Source organism: Anser brachyrhynchus, assembly GCF_964034855.1.
Source record: "Anser brachyrhynchus genome assembly, chromosome: 8".
Lineage (NCBI taxonomy): Eukaryota > Metazoa > Chordata > Aves > Anseriformes > Anatidae > Anser > Anser brachyrhynchus.
Window position 1 is genome coordinate 15,009,080 of NC_137702.1, and position 6,048 is coordinate 15,015,127.

The following is a 6,048-nucleotide window of genomic DNA, read 5'->3' on the forward strand; positions in this document are numbered from 1 at the left end:
AGTGTGTGGTTTGGCTGCTTTTAAAATCATGTAGTAATGCTATTAGAGTTTGTGGGATTAGTTTGATAGTCCAAGTAAAATAACTGTCAGCTAGACAGATAGTGCAATGAAGGTGAAACACAGTATCGCTGATAAGAAAGTAACCTTTATCTCATGGCCCGAGACTTTTCTCAGTATATGAGCACAGCACTTTGTGGGATCAAGTGACATTCACCAACATACAGCTGCTGAGCACAACCAACACGATTAGATTAGTTAAACCAATGTGGTAAAGGCAGAGTGAAACTGAGCAGCTTCATAGCCCTTACCAAGTATAACCTAAGCACTTCTTCCCTACACAAGGGAAATTTCATGTGTTAGGGCTAACAGCATTTGAAGCAAGTCCAATGTAATTTCAATGCAGTATTGGATGAAGCATGACAATAAGATCAGCTAAGTTAAAAACTAGAAGAGCTAAACTGTTGACAAATTACAAATGTACTGCAAAAATTTTATATGTACTTGTGCAAGGTATTGAGCAGAAGAGAAATACGTTTCTTCTAAGAGGATGAAGGTGTGGCTACTACTGTTTACCAAAGATATTAAAAAAAAAAATCCTGTTGATGCTGTTCATTTAAAGTAATAATTAGAGTCTGGCGTCAAGTTTGAATGATAACTATTGCTTTCTTCACGCAGATTTTCTAAGCTTGAGAGACCAGTTTTCAAAAGCTATCTAGCAAAGCTCTTATGTTACCAGCATCAGTCCATTGGAAGAAATTGTTAAAGGACAATCAGAAGGGTGAGTCCTTGTTTTCCAGTATCCTTTTGGATTGGGTTCATAAATTAAAGTCAGCTTTTCTGAAAGTGATCTTTCATAATTACAATTGAAAATTATGTAATTGGCAAATGCTCAACAGCCTTGAAAACTGGACCTAATGTAGTCAAAGTGTTAATAAAGGTATAAGCTATTTTGCACATAGACACTTTTTGTTGATGCTCTCAATTAGAACTCATGGTTTTGTTCTTAAAGAAAAAACACATGGTGTTTCTTTGATTACTGATACAGTTTTGTATCTCAGCATGTTTTGAATTTTCTGTTTAGAATATTCCCAGAAGGAAGTTGTCCCTGCAGATGCCCCAGACTGCCAGATAATTAGCTTTCTATGCAGCTCAGCCATTTACCTCCATTGCATGTATTAGACATCCCAGTTTACTCCATCTTAACTCAATTCCATGTTTTTTTTTTTCTTCTGCAGGCTTATAAAAAACAACTTGTGGACTGAAAGGAAAGCACGTGTATCAGAACAGATCCTTGGATTCCTTCTACTCTGAACACTGGTATCATAACGTCCCAGACGGCTTAACACTGAGGAGTATTCTAGTAAGTTGTGTATATGGATGTATGAACATGCCACTTATAAAAAGAAAGGTACAACTGAAGAGATCTAATATTGTAAAATAAAGTATTCAAAAGTGAGGAAATATAGGAACTACACTTGCCTGGGCAACTTTGATTTGCCCTGTGTATGGCTATCCTTTACAACTGTCTCTAATCACTCACTGGACAGTCCTTCATTTAGTGTGCAAGATCTTCAGCATACTCAGATAATGGGTAGGGGAGTTTTGCTGGATTTTAATCCTTTTTATTAAGTGTATAGTCTTGTGGTACTATTTATTGCCCATTAGCCAGCTCATTCCCATAACCTAACTCCATCCTGGAGTTTTATATGTTTAACTCCCGGAAGTATTATGGTTCTTACATTTGGTCTAGGATACTGTAGTAGTGGTGCAAGTAAAATGTATGTTTATGGGTGGAGGGATAAAGAGTATTTACTGTTAACAGACTCAAACTGTTCATTTCCTTCCTTTTGTGGGTTCACTTCTGGTATACTATAACAAGTTCTGCTCCAAAACAAATTTTCTAAATTTAACATATTCTTAGTCACAGGATTACCTTGGCTTCATTTAAAGGCTTTACCTAGTAGCAAAGCTTTCTTAAATCCTACTGAAATGATTTTCACCCTAAGTACGTAGTTTGGTTTCTGCCAGGCAGTCCCCTGCTAGTACTATGATGTAATGTTTTTTCCAAATCCCTGTGGGTGGAAGCTTGGTTTGAGAACACACTGGGATGTACAGTAGCATTGACATTTATGTCATAATTGCTAAAAAGTTCTTGGAAATGTGAGCAGTATTTAAAGGACAGATGGTTCAGGAAGGCAATAAGAGATTAACTGGCACCAAAATGTGGGATAACAAAAGAAGTAAAGAGGGTTGTCTACTGCAGCTTGCTTTTGGAAAGAAGACAAATGGGAACAATTCATGCATGCAAACACGAAGGGGATAGCACTTTTCAAAGAGTTTTGAACTGCACAGAGCAGTGGAGCGCCTGCCTCTTCCTAAGGCAGGATCATACCTAGGGAAACAACTGGTGGGTGAGGGTACCAGATTAACATCTTGCCTGAAACAACAGCATTATCTTGTTTCATCTCTGCCAGCAGGCATAATGAAATTAAAGATCCTGAGCCCAAAGGAAAGCAAATCATTGCTCCCAAGACGAGATGGACTGCTTCCTCATGAGGAGCTGTTAAGGACAAGCTCCTCTCCATGCAAAGCTGGACAGGTGCACAGAGAAACAACAGCATAGCCAGTGGACGCAGCGATGTTCATCCTCATCAGGGTGGCAGTCAGTTCCCAGGACTACCAAGCAAAATACAGCTCAATGAACAAGTGAGAAGAAAATTGTAAATATCAGCCTCAACCTGGATAAAAGTGCAGGCTGTAAAATTATATATTTAGCTGTAAACAAATCCAGGAGAATGATGTGCTAAAAATCCTCAACAGAGATCTGTGAAGAGATTACAATCACCTGAGCACTTTATTCTACTTCAGTTTTTTAAAAAGTGGAACAGAACTTGGGCTTGATAAACAACTTGTGTGCAGGATCAAGAGCAGCTTTGTTGGGACCACCAGCAACACCATCACTCCATCTTCCAATGACTGTGGTTGGCATCATATCAACAATATCAACCCTGCAGGTTGTGTAACAGCATAATGATACAAGCCTTAGGGATGAAGGTGGAGGTGCTGGTAGGATGACAAAGTCCCACCACCCACATGCAGAAGAAATAATTGAGATTAGGTGAGGCTGCAGTCAGACATGAAAGATTAAATATACTGTTTATTAACAGTCAAAAGGACCAATTAAACTAAGTTTATATAAACTATTTAAATAGATTTAAAAGCCTGAAGTGACTTCCGTGATCTTCTAGTCTGATTTCCTGTACAATGGAGAGTAGATTGTCCCAAACTAGCTCCTCAATGTATCATTTTAAGGAGGAAACATCACGTCTTGATATAAATATGAACAAAAAGGCTACCATAATGCTGGGTAACCCACTCAATAGCCAGTTACGGTTAATTATATATTAAGATTGCAGCTCTTGGATCTTTGTCTCCTAGAGCAAAGCCATGCATTTTTAAAGGCATATTCACTGCATAGAAAGGTACATGAAGGGCCCTCATTTGCCTTCTCTTTGAAGGGATAAATAGGTGGAAATCCTTGAGCCCCACATTAGAAGGAGAGTGTCCTAATCCTTTAATCATATTTCATGTCTATCCTATGAAATCCCTGATTTTTCATTTCTCTTTTCAAGTTTAGAACACAAAACCCACGTACAACATTCCCACGTGCTTTTCATCAGTGCCAGATACAGAGGAAGTATAAACCTCCCCCCTGTTTCTCAATATTTTCTTGCTTGGGCAATCAGGAGTTAGATTTTCTGTTTTAGTCACCGTATCAGAGAAATAGCTGCTGTGGTCCATTACAGACTCGAACTCCCTTTCAGTGACTGCTTCCCAGGAGAGCACTCTGTGCAAGATTTGCTGGGCCCTTGTCCTTCTTTCTAGAATATGTTATGCTTATTTATCCCAGTAAAGCAAAAATGCTTTCACATTAATTTTGTAGAAGAATAAGGCACAAAGGCGGTTATGCATGGAGTATTTGTGAAGAAGAGCAGGATGGGACTCTTCAGTCCCATACTGGCACTAGCAGTGTGCATTGACATTTGAAGTTGAATTGCAGAAGTCAATTCAGAGGCAATGCAGAGGCATTGTCAGCCGAGGGTTATGATCCTGGTATCAGACTGAATGCTGTCATTACTTTTCAGGTGCATTTAAAACAGATCTTATTCTGCTGGTGAAATAAAATAATAGGGCTCAAGTATGAAGCCTAACCTTCTATCAAAGGTAACCATGTTGTATCTTCTCTTTCATTAATAATCACACTCAAGAAATATAAGTACAGCCATTCGATTTTCCCAAGCAGGATGAAAATACAGTTGAATTGGAATTATAGACAAAGGAAAATATTATCTTAGCTAATTCATCATTGTCATCTTGTACAGTAACTTTTACTGAAATGGTGGTTTTGATTCTGTCCACTGTCTCCAGTCTGAACAGCGATGGTCCTCCGCATCAGTCTGTGAGTGTCAGGTAGAGCACCAAACTTGCTGAACCACGTAGACTAAGCAACAGAGCAATTGTCATGCAAGGTCTAATTTAAGACCAGATTTCATGATGAGTTTCATTTCTTCATTCAGCCAAATCCTGTGCATCAGATAGGATTGGATCCGACAAGTTTCTGTTGTAAAATGCTATAAAACAGGCTGAAATCTAGGCCAGAGCTAGGGATAGATCTTGGGAAGCTCTCAGGATTTCCTGGAGGGCAAGGTGTGGCTCTGTACGTGGGAGGTAAACGCCAGTGATTTTCTGTTACTAGTAATTACGTGCAGCTTGAGTTTCATTAATAGGAGCTACATATGCATACTGAGGAAAAAAAAAAAAAAGTTTATCTGACATGGTTTATTACATGTTGCCAGCTAAATGTCTTACAATGTTCATTACCTTTGTTATTTTGTGATTAGCTCTTATAAATGCCCAAAAACATGTTCATATTTTACCAACACATAAGAAAAAAAGTTCTGCCACAGAAGAGTTTATAATCTAAAAGAGAAGAATATGTCTCCTGATGCATCTCCAAATTGTACCGCCAATCTAATAGTTTGGAACTGCTTCTCCTTGCATTACTGTTTGTTTTTACTAGCCTTAGTCATTTTGCTTTTGACAGCCACCTTGTTTACAATTACTACCAAATACAGAAATACACCTTCCAGAAAGTTATCCTGAGGTGAACAACCAACATGGAAATATCAGTCTTAAAAGATTTCATAAACGGATAAAGAAAAGAAGCAGAATTGTATTACGAGAAAGGGGCTGGGTAGCCTTAAAAGAGTTGCTAGATGCTAGATTGAGTGAATATTTTGAGCGTTTGAGTGAATATTCTCCGAAATTGGGCAATAAAAACAGAAAAGAAAAAAAAAATGTAATCTAGCTAGAAATGTCTTTTAGCTTGATTTATTTAAAAATCCATTCATTGCAGTCTCCAATCAGGTACTATTTGAATATTATGGCAGATATTCTAAAATTTTTATTAAAGTTTTAAAAGTTGTTTTTTTTTTTTCTCCGTTCTGATGTTTCATAGCATCACGGGGTTTTAGGCCAGAAGAAAGCACTGATTCTCCCGTCTGACCTTTTGCACACTACAGGTGATAGAGTTAACTCAAGTGATTTCTGCATAATTTCTGCGGGAGCTAGAACACTTCCTTTGGAAAAAATCCACCATCTCAATTTAAAGACTTAAGGTGACAAGCAATACTTCACAAGCGGTTTTTAATCCAAGAATATCTCATCTCAGCTTTCAAGCACTACATCTTTTAAAAGGTTCATCTGCTAACTGAAGATTACTATGATGACAATTATTCTCTTTACTGATGTAATTCCAGGTTAATTAGCTCTTCTGTGATTCATTGATGGGCTAAAGATACTATGTTTTTTAAATCTCTTCTGTAAGGAGGGTTTCTAGATCCCAAGTCAACCAAGTCATTCAGGTCTTTAACCACTTCCAGTTTGCCGGCTTTAGCACAGATACCAGACCAAGACGTGGTGCATCACCACCAGAATTCCTGCCGCTGTCGTGTGCTCCCCATGTTTTTACACCCAACGACTGCATTT

At 38.2% G+C, this 6,048-nt stretch overlaps 1 protein-coding gene across 5 annotated transcripts in view; it reads left to right on the forward strand.

Annotated features, from left to right (window-relative positions):
- Positions 1 to 3,213, forward strand: part of DNASE2B (deoxyribonuclease 2 beta) — a 20,511-nt gene extending 17,298 nt beyond the window's left edge. For 4 of the 5 annotated variants that reach the window (XR_013954203.1, XR_013954205.1, XR_013954206.1 and 1 more), the window contains 3 exons: positions 676 to 778; positions 1,236 to 1,360; positions 2,475 to 3,213. The gene's annotated coding sequence lies outside the window, so the exon portion shown is untranslated. The remainder of the gene's footprint in view (positions 1 to 675; positions 779 to 1,235; positions 1,361 to 2,474) is intronic. The other variant, XR_013954204.1, reaches the window with a different exon arrangement.
- Positions 3,214 to 6,048: the final 2,835 nt, after the last annotated feature.